At 35.6% G+C, this 24,639-nt stretch overlaps 1 protein-coding gene and 1 non-coding gene across 2 annotated transcripts in view; both read right to left on the reverse strand.

Moving 5' to 3' along the window:
• The window catches only part of LOC129948873 (6-phosphofructo-2-kinase/fructose-2,6-bisphosphatase-like), a 210,986-nt gene that overhangs the window by 169,332 nt on the left and 17,015 nt on the right, over positions 1 to 24,639 (reverse strand). The window lies entirely within an intron of this gene.
• Trnan-guu (transfer RNA asparagine (anticodon GUU)) lies at positions 10,206 to 10,279 on the reverse strand. Its single transcript has one exon. It is a non-coding gene; the product is annotated as a tRNA-Asn (tRNA).

A 24,639-nucleotide genomic window follows, 5' to 3' on the forward strand; every position in this document is an offset into this window, starting at 1 on the left:
CAAATTTAAATGTCAAATAAAAACGTGTTAATGTTCGGTGTGAAGGATTTTTGGGGTTTCGAAAACTTTTTACCGAAAACCCGGTTTTGGGTTTGGTGTGAAAAGGCTATAGGCAATCTTTAAACCCTTCTGACATCAATTATTCTTTTAAGAGTAGTGGATGGAAGTGTCCAGTCAACAGTTGGGAATTCCAATTAATAGGTTTGTTTGTTTATTTTCACGAACTGTAACTTTTTAGACATGTTTGGATGCTCGTTTTTTAATAAATGGCAGTTATCAATTTAAAAGCAAAACAAAAAGAAAAGTTTAAAACTTTGGACTTCATTAGTAAATTGCTAAATATTTAGCAAATTGCTAGCTAGTAAATTGTTAAACCTTTAGCAAAAGGTTGCTTAAAATTGTGCGTCCATGTCTTTAAGAATTTGGTTTTTGCAATATGTATGATATAATTAAGCAATATTTTTGAGCAAAGCTTTAACATCCGCAACTAAAGGGTGATTTTTTTGAGGTTAGGATTTTCATGCATTAGTATTTGATAGATCACGCGGGATTTCAGACATGGTGTCAAAGAGAAAGATGCCCAGTATGCTTTGACATTTCATCATGAATAGACTTACTAACGAGCAACGCTTGCAAATCATTGAATTTTATTACCAAAATCAGTGTTAGGTTCGAAATGTGTTTCGCGCTTTACGTCCGATTTATGGTCTACATAATCGACCAAGTGAGCAAACAATTAATGCGATTGTGACCAAGTTTCGCACTCAGTTTACTTTATTTGACATTAAACCAACCACACGAATGCGTACAGTGCGTACAGAAGAGAATATTGTGTCTGTTTCTGAGAGTGTTGCTGAATAGACCGTGAAATGTCGATTCGTCGCCGTTCGCAGCAATTGGGTTTGTCTTATTCGACCACATGGAAGATTTATGGCAAAGATCTTGGTGTAAAACCGTATAAAATACAGCTCGTGCAAGAACTGAAGCCGAACGATCTGCCACAACGTCGAATTTTCAGTGAATGGGCCCTAGAAAAGTTGGCAGAAAATCCGCTTTTTTATCGACAAATTTTGTTCAGCGATGAGGCTCATTTCTCGTTGAATGGCTACGTAAATAAGCAAAATTGCCGCATTTGGAGTGAAGAGCAACCAGAAGCCGTTCAAGAACTGCCCATGCATCCCGAAAAATGCACTGTTTGGTGTGCTTTGTACGCTGGTGGAATCATTGGACCGTATTTTTTCAAAGATGCTGTTGGACGCAACGTTACGGTGAATGGCGATCGCTATCGTTCAATGCTAACAAACTTTTTGTTGCCAAAAATGGAAGAACTGAACTTGGTTGACATGTGGTTTCAACAAGATGGCGCTACATGCATCACAGCTCGCGATTCTATGGCCATTTTGAGGGAAAACTTCGGAGAACAATTCATCTCAAGGAATTGACCGGTAAGTTGGCCACCAAGATCATGCGATTTGACGCCTTTAGACTATTTTTTGTGGGGCTACGTCAAGTCTAAAGTCTACACAAATAAGCCAGCAACTATTCCAGCTTTGGAAGACAACATTTCCGAAGAAATTCGGGCTATTCCGACCGAAATGCTCGAAAAAGTTACCCAAAATTGGACTTTCCGAATGGACCACCTAACCCGGAACCGCGGTCAACATTTAAATGAAATTATCTTCAAAAAGTAAATGTCTTGGACCAATCTAACGTTTCAAATAAAGAATCGATGAGATTTTGCAAATTTTATGCGGTTTTTTTTTTTTAAAGTTCTCAAGCTCTTAAAAAATCACCGTTTACGAGTAGCACATTCACACGTCAAAAGTTACAAACAGTCGCTAGTTCTGACTTTTCATCTCCGGAGTCAAAAACATCTGTCAAACTGTCATGTACAACATATACGTATGTATGTACAGTACATCGTAATGTGTATATTAAACTATTTATACAACAAATTAAATGCCTGCATTAATAAAAAAAAGTCTTATGACTGATTCTTGTGTTCAAGACTGTCAATCCCAATAATCATCAACTTAAAAAAGAAATTAAAAAAAAAAACATTAAAAACCACTTAACCAGTTTTATTATTATTATCTCCATATAATTTTCAAGATGCGTTTCTTGTTGCGTGCATTCACTTCATTTCAACCAATTATTGTGCAAAGCAAACTGCATTCATATAATAATCTTGAACGTTGCAGTTACTTTTTGTTTATTTAAGAAGAATAACGATAATAATTCGAATTCGATGACGTCTTTCGGAGTCTCTCCTCTCATAATGCACAACACAGACTTTTTAATATGTAATTGAATTCATTTGGACTTTGGACTTCATTTAAATAGACAGCCAACTCAACAACAATGCAGTCAGCTAGACATAAAATTAAGTTTTTGTTTTGTTTTATTTTATGAAATTACACTCCAATTACTTTGAATGTCTACATATTACTGCTTCAGAAAAGCTTGTCTATTTATTTATTTTGTGACTTATAATAAGGGTTTCATTTTGAAAAGGCCGATATTTAGGCATCTTAAAAAAACGCTTTTACTTAAGAAAAAAAGAATGTGATTTAGGGTTCAAAAATTCATTGAAGTTGTTAAAATTCGAGGATAGCCACATAAATGAGCGAATAGGTCAAGATTAAATTCATAAAAGCATCGGTCGTTTTCCGTTCTTATGTCTGAATCACAAACATGCTTCATCTTCGGCTTCGTCTGCGTTACGTTGTGCCTGCTTCGAGGTTTGCTTTGAATGACACTTCCAATATGACATTTCTAAAATTTCCCTTCTGTCATTAGCAGCTGTTATTTTTTCTCAAAATAAAAAAAATTGAGTTTTGAAATCGAAAAAATTAAATTTATCGCGGGAGTAGCTTAACCAGCCTTTAATAACCAATGTTAATCCCTCCAAAAGCAAATGTAATTTGTTTGTTGGCTTTTTTACAGCTGTTGAGCTGTCAGACAAAGCAAATGTTCAGCAAATTTAAACTAGAGCTTCCGTTTCGAGTTACATTACGTAACATTACGTTATTTACTTACGATTGTCAAATGAAACGTGAGGTCGATAGCATGCATTAAATTCCTATGGCTGAACTCGTAAACGTCAGGCGAAGCTAAAACGTGTTTGTGTTTCAGCCATTAATGGTACACCGTAATCCTTAATATCTACATACATCAATATTGATTTCTCTTCAAAAAAGAGGCTGGGTGCGACACACATCGAAATCTTCCCACCCCGTCTGCCGATTAGTCTTGCTTTAAACTTTAATAAAATATTTATAACAATATTTTGTGTGAGATACAAAATTTTAAGTTAATATCTTTCTTTGTTCTCCTATTACTTAAGTGCGTTTTTTTGGTAGTCTATATATAGTACCGTGAGAAATTGTCAACATTTTAGTAGCCAGATTTTAAAAATTGGTACAACTGAAAAAAGATCTGTCAGAATAATAATACAAAAAAACACAAAAATAAAATAAAGTTTTGTGAAAATCAAATTTTAAAATTAACTTGGCAAAAAAAAACTAACTAAAACTAATAAAATGGACAATTTTCAAGAAGAAATGGTAAGAAAACATCTGGAAATTGAGATTCTATAAAAGCAAATTCATTTAAGAATTGCTTTAAGGAGGGGGTTTGTTCGTAGACTACTACATTAACATGTGGTGTTGAAGCGAGCTTGAAGCTTGCCTCAATTCTATATATACCTGAATCGAGTTGAAATAAGCTTGATATGACTCGATTCCCGTCGAAGATCGAAGTCCAGTTAATATTTGAGAAGAAAAACCTGTGTAGAGGAGTTGTTTTAACAGATAATGCACTATGGTCTGTTTATTTGCATGTGTTACAAAAAAAAATGGACATGGAGTAGGTAGCATATTCTTATACGGTGCTAAACTAATCAGTTATTCATTGTTAAACACGAATTAAACTATCTCACTTGCACTTCACACATCGAAAGCATCCAAACACCATTCGCATTTTAGACAGTGCTGTCAAACTTAATCATTTCCAAATCTTCTTGTGCGGTTGAACACCAAAAAGATTTATTTAATCTAAGCTGAATCTAATCTAACCATATTATCTTTTTTTTCATTAAGAAAACTAAATAATATCAACAGTAATAGATTGATTTTTTTTCCCCAATAGAAAACATACATGACTCCAAATGCACAACTATCTACTCAACAAACACAGCCATTGAGATACAAATGCAATATCAATCGTACCAACATTTGAGAACGAAATCACATAAGATCCATTCGAGACTCGTATAAATGTCAAAAACCCATCGATGGTAAGATTCTAGTCTAACTTTTATCGGTGTTATTCATAAATATTTTTCGTTTTTGAAAAGATATTTAAGTCGAAAATCAATTTTCACATAGTTTTAGTAATGTTTTTTCTAGTGTTTTATTTTGTTTGTAAGAAACTGTCAAATCGATGTTATTTCATTTTATGTCAAGTTATTTTTCGTTGCATAAAATTATTTTTTGAGATAAAATCATTTTTTGTTCGTAAAATCTTCGAAGTGACACTCAGACCTTTCTGCTATTCATCTAGGAGAATTTTTGGCGATGTCAAATATGTGATCACTCCACAACAAGTGGTTTGTAATGCACATACCTAGGACTGATAGCTGTTCAGTCTCCTGGATGCAAGTACCACTCATGGATAATGGCATTGGGGGAGGGTTACGCTTTTGCGACAGTAGACAGCATTGAGTTTTTGAAGCATTAAATTCTACACGGCTTTTGATTCCCCATTGAACAATGCTGTCAAGATCTGAATTTAATAAGCTTATCATACGCTGCCGTTGGTAGTCCATATCCGAAGAACAAGGATGAGAATCTAAAAACGAATATGAAAAGCTGATGGTACTGTCATCCGGGAAACAATTTAGTGGGTTATAAGTTTCAGACAAAAGATCATTTATAAAAATGAGGAAGAGCGTCGGAGACAAAACGCAGCCCTGGGGCACACCAGCGTTTATATATCAGATTTGAACCCGTCCAATACTACTTGAATTGAACGGTCCGAAAGTTAATTTCTAACCCAACGAAGAAGGGATTCATCGATACCAATTGCACGCATTTTCGATAAGAGAGCTTGATGCCAAACTCTATCAAATGCTTTTGAAATATCAATCCCAATTGATTTCCGTTTAGAATTAATAAAAGACCAGAATCGCTTTGGGTCGTATTTTAAATTCACTTCAGCGTTCATTTCTTAAACTTGGCAAAAGATTTGTTTTTTAGATTTTTTTAGATCACAACTGGAAACCAAAATCTTGGGATTTAACACCTTGAACTTTTTTCTTCTTTGGGGCCACATGAAAAAGTTTATTTATTTTTTATTAATCATTTTAGTTTTTCTAAATATAAAAAAAATATCAAGCGCAGGACGTAACCAATAAACTCAATTGATGTTCACCTAAAGTTCAAGTTTTACGTGGTTTAAGGGTGTTACCAACTACTGAGTTTGATAAAATTGATAAATTGACTTCGGTATTCCTATGTCCTATGGTCCTATGTTAACTTTGGAAAAATTTTACAGCCATTTTCATTTAGTATTAAATCAAGTATTAAATCAAGTGCAACGCAGTGTTTGTATTTTTGTATACTTTTGTTTATATTCTTTCGCTTTTAATATTTTCTTCAGGTGAAAAGAAACAGAAAAACATACATATGTATATGTACATACATATGTTTAATAAATGTATCTACAAGTTTTGAAATTAAATACCAAACTGGTTTTCCATGACACGAGTTGCAGTATTGTAGCCTAAAATGGGACTTATCTATATAATTATAACTTTAGGGATACATTCTGACAAGTGTCGTCGTGCTGTAATAAATAATTTTAAATAACAATGATATTTAAACGATTATTTAATTACAACTTTATATTAAGTTATTGTCTCAATACAAGTGATCGACTAAATTAATACTTCATTAATTTATTGTGGACACGACGACGAACACGTTTCAAGTCTCGTTTACTTATGTCTTGAAATAATTGCTTATTTCATCAGAATAGCAATCAATTACAAAAGAAGGCTCGCCAAGTTATTATTAATTTTGTCACAATGATCAAGTGTTTATTTTATTGTTCTTTTTTTTGCAATCAATTAAAGATAATAAACATTTTGGAAACACAAAAAACTGGGCTGGGTTGTATCAAAAAAAAAGAACACCAAGATTAAAATAAAGTAGATAAACGATGACATCAGCTTTATTCTTTGGATTGATAACCATAAAAAGATTGATAGAATTGGTCGACAAAATTAAGTTTTTTATCTGTTACACAAACAAAAGAAAAAACTTTTTTGAAGGATAAAGATGTCCTTAATTCGAATCTCGCCTTTAAATTTTTCTATCAGATTAGGTTCTTTTAAAATATGTTTCTCTAGACATACTAACTAACTTAAGGTGGCGCTACAGTCCGGGGCGGACCTGGGCCTCAACCAACATGCCTCTCCAGCCAGCTCGGTCAATAGCCAGCTGTCTCCAGTTCCGCACGCCAAGTTGGTTGACGTCCTCTCCCACCTGGGTGCGCCACCTGAGTCGCGGTCTTCCTCTACTGCGCCGTCCCTCGGGATTGGATTCGAAGATCTTCCGGGCTGGAGCGTTGATGTCCATCCGCTCTACATGACCTAGCCATCTAAGCCGTTGGACTTTTATTCTGCTAACTAGGTCAGTGTCGCTGTACAGCCCGTACAGTTCGTCGTTATATCTTCTCCTCCATTCTCCATCTATGCGTACGGGGCCAAAAATCACCCGAAGAATTTTTCTCTCGAAGCATCCTAAGGCGCTCTCATCTTTCTAAAGACGCTCTGACATACTAACACTTAAGTTAAATCTCAAAATATCTCTTGACAAAAATTTTTATGATGATTTTGAAAAGTATAATTTTTGCTCTTATAGATACAATTTAAAGCGTTTTAGTATCTTACCTAATTTCTGGAAATTCTCATTAGTTATGAGTCTTTATTTGTATCTATGTGCGAGTATATCAAGTTTCGAAAAAACCTTGAATTTGATACTTTATTAGTTTTTGGGAAATACGCTTTGGACTAAATTTTTAGTGCTGATTTCAAATCCAAACTCTAATTTTAACTATTTGCTCAAGTTTTAAAAATACCCGTTTTAGACCTCAATTTTATGTTTTTCAATGAAGGCAGATTTTTAAGCTATTACCTTTTTGACAACACTGGTTTTAATAGCTGACGTATACGTTTCGTGTTTTGTTTTACTGTCAACCGAAGAAAACAGAGACGTACTCATGACAGCGCAAATAGATCCAGAAGAAGCCATCTTTGGCGATGACTTTTACATAATTGAAGATCCGAAGGAAAAAGTGGAGGCGGTGGGAGCTGCTTTTCCACAAGTGTACAAGGTGAATGTTAGCATTTGCCCCAAACACGACCTTGAAAACAGAGCCTTACTTAATCACTCTGAGAACCACGGTTTCAGGCGGTTCGATGGCGATTCCTCGGCAAATGCTATAATCGCCGAGCAAACGGGACCAAGTCCCTTGTTAGTGACAAAGGTCGAGCTTCAGCTCATCCTAAAATAAAAAACAAAAAGTCAGCAGGTGTCGATGGTATATCCAACGTTGTACTAAGACATTTACCTATGGAGGCAAATGAAATTTACACCACGCTCTTCAATAATGCATATTACCCAGTGCATTGGAAGACCGCTGTGGTTCATCCTCTCCCGAAAAAGGGAAAGGACAACGCCAACCCGTCAAATCTTCGGTCGATAAATCTTCTTCCGAGCATCAGCAAAGTTTTCGAGAAGATCATTAATAATGCTCTGACTAAGTGGGCTGCGGACAACAAAATTATTCCGGATAAACAGTTCGGGTTCAAGGCGGGTCGTGACACAATTTATGCTGCGTCAAAGCTCGTTTCTGATATCCAATGGAATAAATCAAACCAACAATGCACAGGTGCTGTTCTGGTTGATTTGGAAAAGGCTTTTGACACCGTATGGTTAGAGGGTCTCTACCTAAAACTGAGCAGGCTTGGCATAAGCAAGCCATTGTTGTATATACTTTATGATATGCTTAACGGTAGAAAGTTTGTTGTCAAAAGTTGCAATGTAACTTCTTCTTCAACAGGGAGCGGTGAATTCGACGATTCTCTTCAGCATTTACACCAGCGATCTGATAGGTAGTCCAAGAAAGGCAATTGCGGAGGCCGACGATCTAATTGCGTACAGAACGGCCCGAAAGGTCGAGGTTATTAGAATTCTCTTGCAGCGTGATTTCGACAAGATTCAGCGATATTGCGACGACTGGAAACTGAAAATAAATGTCCAGAAGTCGGAGACAATTCTGTTCCCGACTCCGTTGGCTAGGGCCACGAGGGATACGTGTAAGAATCGGCGCAAGATGGTCATCGTTGATCTTCACGGGCAGCCATTAGCGAGCAAAAGTGTAGTGAAGTACCTCGGTATCTGGTTAGATCAGTATTTATATTTCGACAGATTTATAAATCCTGCTCCAGTGCCAAAGGAGCCTTTGCTCTGACGAAACGGCAGTTTTACAGCAGTCGGCTTGACCCCAGAGTGAAGGTAATTTGCTACATGGCCCTCATACGGTCGATGATCGTTTATGGTTGTCCTGTGTTGTTTAACGTTTCCCCTTCCCAGATGGAGAAGTTTCGAGTGTTCGAGCTGCAGTGATTACGACGACGCTGTACCGGCTTATATCGAACAGCCGAATCTTCTTATGTGCATTACTTTTCCAACGAGGTCCTATAAAACTAGGCTCGAATCAACAGAATTGACAATTTCATGATAAAACTCGTTCGAGGTCACATTGCAAGAGCTATGTCTTCGACCAATTTAATTTTCGGGGCGTTCTATCCGAACGACGAGTATTGTGAAAGTGCAGTCTTGAGCGGTTTAATTCCATTCGTCTTTTTAGACAGATGCGGTGTGATACAGGATAGATTGGCAGTTCCGCTAATCTACCACGTCAGACGACGGACCGTGGATAGGCGACTCCTGTACAATCGGGACGTCATGGCACAAGGCGGAGCAGAGTTCCTTCGGTTCAGTAGGGCTGTGTCTGAACGGGAGCGAACTTTAACGGGCTATGTTAAAGCTCATGTCTATACAGACAAGTCCGCTTCAAATGACGCTTTGGAAGACAGCAGTGCCAGTGAAGCATTTATTCGTGATATACCTGCTGAAATATTGGAAAGGGTATCCCAAAATTGGACTAAGCGGATGGATCATTTGAGGCGCAGTCAACATTTGCATAAAATAATCTTCAAAAATTAAATTATATGTACCGTACTATCGATTTAAATAAAGATTTCATGCATTTTTCTAATTGTATGTGTTTTTTTTTAAATTTTTTCTATAGCTTCCAAAAAATCACCCTTTATAATTCAAATAGATTTGTTAACCAGATTCAAAGCAAGAACAAAACTTATGGCTGAATCACAAACACACTCCAGTTTCGGCTTCGTCTGACGTTTACGAGTTCAGCCATAGGAATTCAACGCATTCTATTACAATGGAGCTTTTACCTTACGTTTCGTTTGACAATCGTAACGAAAAGAACGTAATGTGACTCCAAACGGAAGCTCGAGTTCAATTATCTGAAAATTTGCTTTCTGAAACAAAATATTTGCCCTTTGGAGCAATGAAATAATAGAAATGTCATTCGAAGCAAACTCGAAGCAGGCCCACCGTAACGCACACGAAGCCAAAGCTGAACCGTGTTTGTGATTAAGCCATTACTTTTAAACCGTTTAGCGTTTCTTTTAGATTTGTGTGAGACAGTTGAAATCTAACAACTTTTGAAGTATTTCAATTTTGAAGAATAGGATTATAGATTTGGAAAACCATAAGGGATTTTATTGAAAAAAACAAAACGACTTTATAAATTTAGATAGCCTCAAAAAGATATTTTAAAATTGATATCTCAAAAACCTGACCTGAATATATTTATTTAAGAAGTTTTTAAGTCGGTTTTGAATGAAGGCTACCAAAACCCATTGGAAAGATGCAATTTTAATGACCTTTTTGACCAGTGTAGTTCTTTAAAGCTTTTGTTAAAGGTTTTCTTTGGTACTTTTATCCCATCATTATTCCAAATCTCGAAAGTAGTGTTCTTATTTTACATGTTTCCTGTTTACGATTCAAGAACTATTTTAATTCGAATTTAATTTAAAAAAAGTTATACGCCCCCGGGTGGGCTCGAACCACCAACCTTTCGGTTAACAGCCGAACGCGCTAGCCAATTGCGCCACGGAGGCAGATGAATCCGGTTAGGCAATGTTTTCACTTCCATTATTCCCATGATTTTGGTTTTTAGTTCTGTTTGTTTCTATTGAAGAATAAAGGGGTGTGTGTTTTGACACTATTAATTAACAAAATGTTTAAAAACAATTAATTTTAATCATAAGGATCGTCATAGCAGCTTGACAGTTAACCAGTTGTTATGCTATTTGATCAGTTGAATGGACGCAGATGACCATTATTTTAGGTCAATTGAACGGGCACTTAATTTTTCTTTTTTTTAAATATGTAGGTTTAAATTGAATCAATTTAGTATTGGCACGAGCTAAATTTATTTTTAAATATTTATGTTAACATAACTGCAAATTAAATTAGCTATGCGGTCTATTTTTCTTAATTTTGATTCTTCTTAAAAGTCAGTTTGATAAGGTAGGTACATATTGTACTTATCTCCTTTTTCAATGTTTAAATGTTTTTAATTGGGATTTTAAACTTAATGGCTAGCGGTAAAACGGGGCATTAGTTAGTCAGTCAATTTAAGAACCGCTTAAAAGTGTTCTGTGAAGGAGACTGACAGAATTGAAAAATATAACGGGTAACCCTAAATTTACATGTTTTAAAGGCTTAAGTGACAATTTTAGTTATTAGATTTTTTAAGAACACTGTTGTTTAGAAAGACTTGGTCTAACTACAGTCGACTCTCTCTAAGTTGAACTTTCACTGGTTGTCACAATAAGTTCGAGTAAGAGGATTTTTTTAAAAAGCTCGAGATAGAAAGACAATTTTTTGTTTTATTGAATACAAGAAAGATAACAATAACAATAAATAAACAAACAAAAGCTCCTTACTTCTATGGCTCGTTAATTCGTTACTGTAATTCATTATTAGAATTAGTTATTTTTGATTGATATCACATATCTTATCTCATATTTTATTAAAACAGGAACGATTTTCGCACTACCCGATGAATAAGAGCTTATGCATTTCTTATCCTGTCATGTTGGACCCACAAGTCTTGGCAAGCAACATGTGTGTGTTTACTGATGTAAAATACTGAGTTACCCATAAAAAACTTAATGGCTGAAACACAAACACGCTTCAGATTAGGCTTTGCCTGACGTTTACGAGTTCATCCATAGGAATTGAATGCATGCTATCACAATCAAGCTTTGACCTCACGTTTCATTTGATAATCGTAAGGAAATAACGTAATGTTACGTAGTGTGACTCCAAACGGAAGCTCTATTGGATTCCCATTATATGCTGTGTAAGATACTTCCGTGATAAATTTAATTATTTCGATTTCAAAACTCATGTTTTTTTTTATTTTGAGAAAAAATAACAGCTGCTAATGACAGAAATGCCATTTTAGAAATGTCATTGAAAGCAACCTCGAAGCAGGCCCAACGTAACGTAGTTGAAGCCGAAGCTGAAGCGTGTTTGTGTTTCAGCCACTGTGCCTATAATTCCATTTTCTGTTGTCTGAAGTGAGTGACCGTTTAAAGTAAACGCCGAGGTTTTTTGAAGTTTCTACATATTCAATAGGAACATTTCTTAACATTTCTACTCCATTTGATTTTGGCTTACTTCAAAATAATCTTGACTCATTTCAGACTCGTGCGAACAAATTTCTTAGAAATCAATGTTCCTTAATTCGAATTCATAACATTCATCCATAAGCAATCACATCTTCCCTACCGAACAGTCATGCACGATGTTAATATTGATTCTTTCTGTTCTATTAATTTGCATATCCTCCAAAAACACCACGAAGTCGCTGATAATTTCTTTCTACACAAGCTTTTAGCAGGTACTATAGACTTTTCCTCTAGAGCAGGCTCTCTCTTTCACCTTTTTCATCGTCAAACATGTTATGGCCTTTTGAACCTATTACACGAATGCTGTGCTGTTCAAGAAAAGACCATTTAAGTTAGACCAGTTTGAAATGTTCTCAAGGTCTTCATTGACATTAAAGTCACCATTCTCAATGAGTCCAAGAGGACAACCGAAGTTGAAATTCATCGGCATACAGATGACAGGAACAATAGTATAGGATTCAATATCGACCCTTGAGGAACATGGGACGAAGTAGGTAAAAAAGCTGTACAAACAGTCACCAATTTGAACTGCTTGTTTTATGTTGGCAGAATGACATAGTTGCAAAAGACTTAAAAAAATTAAGCAAGAAAGCAACATCGCCCTTATTCAATCACACAAAGGAGTGCTGTTGTACAGCTGTGCTTTTTACGGAAGCCATATTGTTTTCGAGTGAGCAAAGAGTTTGCTGTTAGATAAGCTTTGATTTGTTTCTGAAGAAGTCTTTCAAAGAGTTTGGACAGATGTGAGTTATGTGCATATACAGTTCCCTTATCATTTTTAGGAAGTGGTATGATCTTTGCTGTCTTCCAAAGGTTCGAAGAAACTCCTGAGATCAAAATAGTATAAAATGCTTATGTAATGTATGGCAGCAAAATTAGAAAAATCAAGTTAATAAATGCGTTTTTTGGTATTCCATATAAATGTAGTACAGTAAAAACTGAAAACAAAACAATCCGCAGTAGCTAGATTTTTGTGTTTAAAAGTTAGTACAACTGAAAGAAGATCTGTTAGAATAATAATTTAAAAAACTTAGCAAAAAAACTAACTAAAACTAATAAAATGGACGATTTTCAAGAAGAAATGGTAAGAAAACATCTGGAAATTGAGATTCGATTAAAAAAAAGTTCATTTAACAATTGCTTCAAGGAAGGGGTATATTTGTAGACTACTACATTAATATGTGGTGTTGCAGCGAGCTTGAAGATCGCCTCAATTGTTTATACACCTGAATCGAGTTGAAATGAACTTGATTCGCCTAGATTCCGGTCGGGGTGTGGAGGAGTTGATTTTACAGATAATACGTTATGGTCTGTTTATTTGAATGTTTGTGTTCAAATAATATAGTTTTGGTTCAAATAAAAAAAATGTACATGGATTAGGTAGCATATTTTTATACGGTGCTGAACTTATCAGTTCTTCACTGTTTAACAAGAATCAAACTATCTCACTTGTATTTCATAAGAAACATCGAAACACCATTTGCATTTTAGAAAATGCTGTCAAACTTAATTATTTTTAAATCTTCTTGTGCGGTGGAAACACCATGAAGATTTATTTAATCTAAACTGAGATAAACCCTTGGTGGAAACATAGAAAAACTTAATTATCTTTTCTATTGTTTTTTTCTTGCAAAATAAGCCCAGTTAGTCCATTTTCATTAACAAAACTAAATAATATCAACAGTAATGGATTGATTTTTTTTCCCAATGGAAAAAAAATGATTCCAAAAACACAATTACTCAACGAACACAGCTATCGAGATACAAATGCAATATCAATCGTACCAACATTTGAGAACGAAATTACATTCGAGGATCGTATAAATGTTAAAAACCCATCTATAGTAAGATTTTACTCTAGCTTTTATCGGTGTTATTCATACTATGGATATTGTTTTTTTTTATTCGAGTAAAATCCTGCTATATTTTGGATAGATTTTCCAACAAAACACGGATAATGTTGTCCAGACCAACAGCACTTGTTTGTTCCTAGAATTTAACGAAATAGCGACATTTTGGTACTTAATTTCTTTAAAATTAAAAAAAAGCAAAAACTATAACTTAGGTTTAAAAATAAGTTGACGAGAAACTACAATATAATAATACAAAATTCCGGTGGCAGAATCCCTTCTCATTTTAATTCTTGAGATATTCAAATCTTTTAAAATAAATTAATAGACATAAAACCTATATTATGTTATTCTATTCGCCATTAGTTGAACGAAAGTTTCATTTTTGCTGTTCCTGTGACATTTTATATTCTTAAAATTAATTTTCAAAGCCCGATCCTAGAGATTTCTCTAGTAAATTAAGATCATAAAAGTTCTTTAAGCACTTAAACTTATTGTTGTAAGTGTTTAGCAATTTATTAGTAAGCAATTTGCTAAATTTGTAACAATTAACCAAATGACTTCAAAACTTTAACCCTTCCTAGTTAATTGCTAAAGACTAGTACATTACTAAATGTCTTTGTCTAAAAAGTGACAGTTCGTGAGAACAAACTTATTAATTGGAATTCACAACTGTTGGCTGGACCATTCAATTCACTACTCTTTTTAAAATAATTTTACAGATGTCATCAATGGTGGATATAGAAGGGGGGCCGTAAGAGTCATGACCCCCCCCCCCACTGGAAGATATTTTTTTATTTTCCTAGGAACTCCATTGCATTCAAAACTATCGTTTTGGTTAATGGATATGACTCCCATTATATTTTTAATTATTTATTTTTTTATATATGCAAACAAAATTTATATTTTACTTCCTTGAACTTTGGTTTTCAAAAGTACTACTTTTAACAGAGGACTGGGCCAAGTACATAATAAGAATCGGAAATTCAGCCCTTTTCCAATAACACAACACAAATTCAACAACTTTTGACCAAGATTTAACGACTTTTTCCAAAAAGCAGTTTGCTGTCAAAAACAACTAAAATTCACTCAATTTAGAACTTGGAAAAACTTTAGTACTGCTTTGAATTATTTTCATAAAATTTCTTTTTAAAAAAAGAGCAAATATTCAGATTCTTAAAAAGAAACCTTGAATAAGAGATCGTCGAATTGATAATAAATTGCTTTAAATCCTGAACCTCGCCTTCGTCTCGAAAATTCGTAATTCGTAAGAAATTTTGAACTCGAGCTTTTAATCAAACATGACATTATGATGGTAGAAAAGTCGAAAAAAAAAAGTTTTTTCCTTTTTTTTTAATACGAAAATTCGAAACTATCGAAACTTCTAAATTTTTTCTTTAATTTGGCTTCCTTCTACAAGAAAAACGTATTTCTATATTGATTCAGAAAAGTACCCTCCATAAAACCGTTATTTTTTTTAAGTTTTCTTATATTTTTTTTTTTTTGGTTTGAAAAAAAAACATATTGATTTTTGTTAACAAAACTCGATATCTCAGAAAGGGTCACCATGTACAATGTAAATTTATAAGCAGAAAATTTAAAAATTGTTAATGTGAAAATCAATTAAAAAAAAACCGCTCTATTGATTTTACATAAAAAAAATAATTTAATTTTGTTTTTTGAGAAATAAAATGGCATTTAAATTTTTGAGAAAAACAAAACTTATTTTGTAGATACAATTTTAAATATTAAAACATAATAAATATTTTTAAACCGAATTTTTGGAAAACATAAGTAAGTTGTAGCTACATAGTCGTGCATTTTATTTAATGTCCCAAAAACATCAAAATTAACTTTTTTGTTAAAATAATTGGTAATTGAAAAACATAATGAACGTTTCATATACACATATTGATATAAAGGCCTCGAATCTCTTGGAATTTGAAGTAAAAAGAGATTCGGAACCGTTTAATTTGTGAGTGCTACACAAAAATTTCTTCCCAACTTATTTTTTTGACTCTACGAGTCAGCAGACTGAAAGTGATAGTAATAATAGACTCACGAAAATTGAATTTAAAAAACTAGTCAAAAAACCCTCTCTCATTTTCTGGGGTTTTGAATTTTTGTAGCAATATTATATTTAAAAAAACCTACGTTTCATAACAATTTCTTACATTTCTTTTCCAAAAACCTTCTAAACTTTTGTATTTTAGCTCTTGAAAACTGTTGGAATCTTGGAATGCTTTCATATGTAGTGAGTCGCCCATATTAAAAAAATTGGCCATACTTTATATTATTTTATAACTAAAGTTGTCACTTGAGCCCTTGAAATTTGTAAATGTCCTTTACAGAACATTTTTAAGTAGTGAGTAACTTCTCATCTACCTATATTTTAAGTTTGTTAGTCCCCTGATTAAAAGTCTGGATCCGCCCTTGGATATCATATGAATTTAGCAAATTGTTAAAAGTTAGAACCCATTCCATGATTTCAACTTTAACAAATTGTTTAGGGAAAGTGAGATTTTAAAATCGTTTAAAATTAGGTAAATCTTCTTTTAAGCTTAATAAATTGGCTTTAATATTTAACAAAACCGTTTAAAACTGTTCACCTTTGTCTTTAATAGATAATTAATTTTGACAAAAAAAAACCCTTTACGTAAGCCTTTATGTACATAAAAAAAAGATGTTGTTGAAGACAGGTTGCAGGAACTTTAGTTTTTGTTCTCAGAATATAATATTTAACTGACGATCTCTTATTCAAGGTTTCTTCTTTAAAAACTGAATATTTCCTTTTTTTTCTTAAAAAAATTTAAAGCATTACTAAATATTTTTTTAGTTTTTAAATTTTGTAAATAACTTTAAGATTATTGAAAATATTTCAGCTGTTTTTGACAAACCAATCCATTTTTGGTGGATGAAAAAAAATGCAAGACTTGGTTCGAAACAATTGTTAGCCCTTCAATTTTTACAATTTTTATCAATATCAATGTTTTTCATCTCAAATATATATCAAAAAATAACTTAAGACTAACTCTAATTAATCTTAAACCCAAATACGCTACTTTAAAATTTGTATTTGCGACATTATCAATTCAATTTGTTTGATACAATTTGTTGTTTTGATTCTAAATCAAGGTTGACAAGTTTTGTTTATATTTTGAAGTCGCACAATAAGAATTCAATGCCAAACACAAAAAAGTTATTGAACTTTCTTGCGGCCATATTGCGACTTTGTTGATTTTCAATTCTTTGCGGAAATGCAATAAAAATAATGCTTAACGTAGCACGCAATATTGTCGCTGGTTCTTAAGACAAACAATGTGCTTTTGAGTGCGTGGGTTGGTCAGAATACGTTATTATTTAACATTAATAACGAGGTTAGTTTATTAGTTTATTATTTTTCCTATTTAAATAATGTGATTGAATTTTTTTATGATACTTATAAAAAAAATATATATAAATTCCCTCTGCAACGGTTGACTTATCTCAGTATAGATGTTAATTGAATTGTCAACAAAGCCTTCAAACAAAATTTCATAATTGACATCTAGACCTTATCTTTTTTTTTAGTTTGAAGCCCGGAAGTTCCAAAATTAGTACAAATTCGTCTTTTTAGCTATGTTTTTTTTTATTCGCTAATATGGAATGTCTATAGACATTTACAACTAAAATTGTTGTAAAAGTTGTGAAAAACGCAATTCTTGACATAAGCTTTGAAGATTGACAAAAAACAATTCGACTGTTAACAGTCAAATATTTCATCTGTCCCATAGCAAGGCAATAAAAATAGCTACAATTTATCTTCTTTCATAGTTGCGAAGCACCAACAAGGCTCGGATAAGGACGGATTTACTGTTGACAACCAACGCAAACGAATAAAGGACAACGAACTTCGGATATGCACGTGGAATGTTAGGTCCCTTAACAGACCACGTGCGGCCGAAGAATTAGCGGAGGTCCTAGACCGCTATAAAGCAGATATCACCGCCATCCAGGAAATACGATGGGATGGGCCGGGCAAAAAGAACAAAAACTGCGATATTTACTATGGTGACGGCTACCACGAAAACCAACAGCACTTATTTGGATGCGGCTTCGTCATTGAGCGCCTCATGACCATACGCATCAAGGCTAAATTCGGCAACATTAGCCTGATATGCACGCACGCCCTCACAGAAGAGAAAGACTACAACACCAAAGATATGTTATTCGAGCTCTTAGACAAAACATATGAGCAGTGCCCTAGCTACGATATTAAAATAGTCCTGGGCGATTTTAATGCCAAGCTAGGAAGAGAAGACATCTTAGGTGGAATAATCGGGAAGAACAGCCTGCACGACAATACTTCCGACAACGGATTCAGGCTCATAGATTTTGATGCAGGGCGAAACGTCATGGTAGCCAGTACGAGTTTTCCACAAATCAACATCCATAAAGGAACTTGGAGTTCTCCAGATCAATCTACCGTCAACCAGATTGACCATATTACGATCGACGCCAGACACACTTCCAATATCATGGATGTCCGAACTTTCAGAGGAGCTAACATCGACTTGGACCACTACCTCGTTGTAGCCAAAGTAGCACTTCAGATTTCCAAACCCAAGGCAAAACAGGGAGGTGCTGGGAGAAGGTACAACGTCGAACAGCTACAACCGCCAGAGATCGCCAAATCCTTTTCCCACCGAGTTACAAGTAACCTCTCTCGAAGTTCTCTGCCACCAACACAATGTATCGAAAACCAGTGGCAACATTGCCATGATGCAATCAGAAGAAGCCGCCTCTGATGTGCTGGGTTTCAAACACCAACAAGAAACCCCTGGTTTGATGAGGAATGTCGACAGGCAAATGCAGCCAAACAACAGGCACGCAAAGCGGCGCTGCATAAAAGGACGAGAGCTGCTCATGAGCTCTATGAGCAAAACAGGCGAGAGGAACACCGACTTCTCAGAAGGAAAAAGAGAGGGCATGAGAAGCGTGCGGTCGAAGATGTTAAGAGGTTTAAAAGCAGAAATGAAGTTCGAAAGTTTTATGAACAGGTGAAACGAAATTCACAGGTACATAAATCTAGAACCGAAGGCTGCAAAGACGAAAGTGGAAACATCATAGTGGAACCGCAGTCAATGCTAAGGATATGGAAGGACCACTTCTGCAGACTGTATAACGGCGACGACGAACTGAATTCCGCTGTCAGGCAGGATGACCCATTCGATATAGACGACGAAAGCCAACAATCCCGTCCTCCCGACTTAGACGAAGTAAAGATTGCCATATCTAAGTTGAAGTCTAATAAAGCCGCTGGAGCAGATGGCTTGAATGCCGAGCTCTTTAAAGCAGCTGGAGATAAGTTGGTTAGGAGCATGCACCAACTTATCTGTAAGATATGGTCGGAAGAAAGCATGCCCGATGAATGGAACCTCAGTATTGTTTGCCCGATCCTGAAAAAAGGAGACCCTCTAAACTGCACCAACTATAGAGGAATAAGTCTACTTAACATCGCCTATAAAATCTTCTCTGCCATAATATGTGAACGTCCAAAGCCCATCGTCAACAACCTGATAGGTCCTTATCAGTGTGGTTTTAGACCAGGAAAGTCCACAGTTGATGAAATATTCACATTACGCAGATCTTGAAAAAAACCCAATAACACCAAATCGACACCCACCATCTTTTCATCGATTTCAAGGCCACATATGACAGCATATACAGAGACGAGCTGTATAGAGCCATGTCTAGTTTTGGCATCCCTGCCAAACTCGTCCGTTTGTGCAGGATGACCATGGAGAATTCACGCTGCTCCATAAAGGTTGGAAACAACTTAACAGAACCTTTCGATGCCAAAAAAGGTTTTAGACAAGGTGACGCGCTGTCTTGTGATTTTTTTAACATCGTGCTTGAAAGAATAGTGCAGAGCTCACACGTCAACACTAGAGGCACTTTCTTTCAAAAGTCTGTCCAATTACTGGCATATGTTGATGACATTGACATAATCGGAAGAACTCAACTTGATGTCAATGGCACTTTTGTGAGTATTGAGGCAGAGGCGGCAAAAATGGGTTTAACGGTTAATGAGGGCAAAACAAAGCTGTCGTCAAGAAAGGACATACAACACCGACGTCTTCGTCAAAACGTTACCATCGACAGACGTAACTTTGAGGTAGTCAAAGACTTCGTCTACCTAAACGCAGAATAACTCTTGCTAACCGCTGTTTCTTTGGACTAAGAAAGCAATTGAGTTATAAGGTCCTCTCTCGAGGGACCAAAGTGTTGCTAATATAATACCCTTATCATCCCCGTCCTGCTATACGGTGCAAAAGCATAGACTATGACAAAAGTGAATGAAAGCACCTTGGGTCACTTCGAGAGAAAAGTTCTTCGTGTGATCTACGGTCACGTATGCATCGAAGGGGAGTGGAGAAGAAGATAGAACGACGAGCTGTACGGGCTGTACAGCGACGTAGACTTAGCAAGAAGGGTAAAAGTCCAACGACTAAGATGGCTGGGTCACGTAGAGCGCATGGAAACCAATGCTCCGGCCCGGAAAGTCTTCGAATCCGCACCCACAGGACAGCGCAGTAGAGGAAGACCGCGAATCAGGTGGCGCGCATAAGTAGAAAGTGACCTCACCCAACTTGGAGCGCGAAACTGGAGACATCTAGCTAGGGACCGAGCTAGATGGAGAAGTTTGTTGGGTGAAGCCCGTAGTTCATACAGGACTGTAGCGCCCACTTAAGTAAGTAAGTAATTTATCTTCTTTGAAGACTTGTAGCAACCATATAATTCAAAGTAGCTCTATGTAGCTCAGATTATATAGAATCTCGGTTTATTCAAGGTGTAATAATCATCTCCTGATGAGCCCAACCATTACATCGGGGGGAAACGTATATATGAACTGAACACCTATGCTGGTTTATTTTTATTTTCATTTTCATGATTTTAAATCATATTTATTAAAATAAACGGTGTTCAGGAAAAAACAATTCGACTGTTAACAGTCAAATATTTCATCTTCAACACAGTGTATTGGGACTGCCACCATTTGTAGCTAAATATTAGGATTCTTGATTTTTGGAAATCCAATTAAGTTATTTTAATGGTTTCAATTGATTCCTAAGTTCTTGGAAATTGAAATCAACAGTTTTAAATATTGTTAACAAAACAGGTAAGTTACGGTATTTATCAAGAAAGATAACATTTTCCAATGTTTTGGTTTTGATATCAAATTGTTCTTGAAAATGGCTACTGCCCCTTAAAAAAAATCACCAACCAATAAAATAATAAAAATATTATAAGCAAACATAATTGATTCCAAATCTTATCGAACGATCTACAAAATATAAAAAAAAGTATCACAGAACTAGACTCAGATAACACATTTTTGAGTACCTGAGTAATTGTTTTTAAAAAAACAAATTGTATAATTGAATAAATTTAGTTTGTATTCATATAAAATTGAATACTTTTTCTTGAACCCCACATCTTAACATAGTTTCTATCAATTAATGCGATGTTCTCGGGAAATGGGTCAGTTTTTGCTAATCAAATAAATCTATTTTAAACTTTGGTTCAAAGTCCAAGCATATTTTGTACACCTTCACTTGAGTATTTTATTATGTGTGTACTGTGTAAAGCTTCTGACGCTGAGTCAATATTTAAAAAAGAAAATATAAACATCTTTGATGTAGGGAAATTTATTTTCATTTTTATAACATTTCACGCGCAGAAGAAATCGAAAGTCGGGACTTTGTGTTCATTTTGTTGCTAGAGCATTGTGAATTGCATTCAAAACATGTATTAACAGTAAGACCCGGATAAGTATCTTACCTTGAATTCAACGTGATAATAATGTTTTACAAAAATGGCATCCACGATAAGATATTTTCTTTTTTATATTTGGATTTTAAGGCGTAAACACAAGTTATAGAAATGTGTCAGCTGATTTTAAACGTGTGCACACAATTATTTTGTACATGTCAAGTCTAAATAAATAAATTGGGTGGCGCAACAGTCCGTTGGGAACCAGGGCCTAGTGACTTACAACTTTCAACCATTCCTGTGTGCGAGTACTGTTGTCAGGAATGGAAGGGACCTACAATTTTAGGCCGAATCCGAGGGGCTAATTTGAGAAAGCACTTTTTCATGACAAGAATTACTCTTGGAGAATTTGTCAATTCCTCGCAAGAGGCAGTACCCGCGAAAATAATTTTTTTAAATTAGTTGGCACAGTCAGAGATTGAAAACAAGACCCCGTGCACGACATTCCAACGCACTTTTATTTTAATTCATTTTTATTAATTCATTCTTAAACCTATCTTAAAGCTAGACAAAAATTCATAAAACTAGCCTAATTATTAATAACTTACAACTAACTTAATGGTCCCATACGGACACTCTAAGTTAAACTATAACACTTAAAACTAATGCCTTTGGGTCCTAAGATCTATTTTACTTTAATTAAATTGTATTTATTTTTGTATTTATTAGTATTTATTGTATAGAAGCCCCGAAAATTAAATTGTTGGCCGAAGACATAGCTCTTGCAATGTGACCTCGAACGGGTTTTATCACGAAATTGTCAATTCTGTTGATTCGAGTCCATGGGACCTCGTTGGAATAGTAATGCACATAAGAAGACTCGGCTGTTCGATATAAGCCGGTACAGCGTCGTAAACACTGCCGCTCCAACACCCGAAACTTCTCTTCTGGGAAGGGGCGTCGTTAAACCACACAGGACAACCATAAACAATCATTGGCCGTCTGTGGGCCACGAAGCAAATTACCTTCACTCTGGGGTCAAACCGACTGCTAAAAACAGCCATTTCGTCAGAGCGAAGGCTCCTCAGGCCCTGGTCAGAGCAGCATTTATATGTCTGTCGAAATATAAATACTGATCTAACCAGATACCAAGGTACTTCACTATACTTTTGCTCGCTAATGGCGGCCCGCCGATAACCATCTTGCGCCAATTCTTGCACGTACAAGAGATCATTAATAAAAATGAGAAAGAGTGTTGGAGACAGAACAGAGCCTTGGGGCACACCAGCATTTATTTTGTGGTTTTCAGACTTGAATCCATCCAATACAACTTGTATTGAACGATTCGAAAGGTGATTACTATTCCAATGAAGGAAGGATTCATGAAGACAGAAAGCACGCATTTTCGATAAGAGAGTCAAGGGCCAAACCCTATCAAATGCTTTTGAAATATCAAGTGCAATAATCTTACTTTCTCCAAAACGATGTAAAGATTTGTTCCACTGTTCGGTAAGATGAACCATGAGATCACTAGTGGACCTATTGCTCGGAAAGCCGTATTGCCGGTTATTTAGAAGCTTCCGTTCCTAAAGATATTTCTTAAGCTGATAATTAATCAGCGTTTCCATGTGGGAGAAGAAGATTCGCCTTATTTTGGGATTGCCTGAAAAAATGCAGTTTTCCAACTACTCAGAACGAGCCCAGAAGAATAGGATAGATGGAAAAGCTTACGCAGTGGTTTTGACAGCGTGGAAGAATACCTCTTCAGAATAATAGCGGGGATATCATCTGGGCCAACGGATTTATGAATGTTGAGATCTTTAAAAACTCTCGCCACAGTTCGAGTACGAAAAAAGATTGGTCCCATAGAATCATTTACGCGTTCAAGAACTGGGGGAGTCATTATCTGGTAAGGTGGAATTTTTGGCGAACTGCCTTGCAAATAAGTTGGCTTTATCAATAGAGCTTACTAAAGGAGTGTCATTGACAACAAGCGTAGAAACCGAGGAAGAGAAAGAATTCCTCATATTTTGGCATTGTCTAGCCCGAATGGCGAAGCCACGAAGAATTGTGAACATTGAAACCGCCGGTAATAACAATTTCAGTGTGAGGATACAGGGAGACAATTTTTTGTATGGCGTCAGACAGAGCATCAAATTCCTGAGAAGTTTAAACTCTGTCCAGGTTTTTGCTCCGATAAAGAAAACAATAGTGAATGATGTGCTTATTCACGGAAAGTTTGAACCACATGAAATTAAGACGGGAGTTGGTACAATGACCGTATTGTGGTAAAAGTTGATATGCAACATCATTCATAATATATATGGCGAGACCATGGTGTAAGAAGAATATTGGCACCAAGCAATACCCATGAATAAAAAATTCAGTAGGATCGGAATCTTCACCTGCTTGGCAGGTTTGTATGCGCCAATACTCATTTAAAAGTCGGCCGACAGATTAGTTTGATTGTAATCGGGTAGCCCATCACACTTTTTATCGGCCGATAAAATGAGCATATGCATTCCTCTCCATACTGATTAAGCAGCCGACCAAACTATCGGCCGATAAAAAGTCTGCAGTCTGCTAGGACCATAATTGGAATAACACCACCACGTGTCAAAAACACAGAAGCTCGATAATCGGTGCCACAACCGGGCACTGTCTCATAAGAAACCACGCCATGCGGCTAGACGTATTCTTAAATGAATTTTGCAAAAGCTGTAGGGATAAGGAAGAAAAGTAAACAGTTCCTCACCTCCTTTGTAAATGCTTTGCTCTAGCTCAAAAACGCAATACCTAGGAGAATTAGTCTATAACGATCTAAACGATCTTAATGAAATTAGCATAATCAGCCTCTCACGTTTCGTTAGAAAGCCTCAAGATTCATTAAATTGCACGAAGTGTGTCCTACTTCATCACGGACAGTCACTTTAACCTAACCTAGCCTAGACAGTTGCAAAATAACCCGCTTAAGTATGGGTTTGAATTGCCAGGCTTAAGTATTACTAAACACTTTGGGAAAAGGAGCTTTAGTATTTTGTCAGCTCACTGAAAATGTTTGCTTTTTTTGCTGGCTAACCTAAACAAAAAAATACAATATGAAAGGCAACCAAGCGAGCAGGATAGTTAAGCGAAAAGTATTCATAACAAAAGTTTTATGTGAAATATATTCTT

The sequence above is a fragment of the Eupeodes corollae genome, chromosome 3 (genome assembly GCF_945859685.1).
Source record: "Eupeodes corollae chromosome 3, idEupCoro1.1, whole genome shotgun sequence".
Classification (NCBI taxonomy): Eukaryota; Metazoa; Arthropoda; class Insecta; order Diptera; family Syrphidae; genus Eupeodes; species Eupeodes corollae.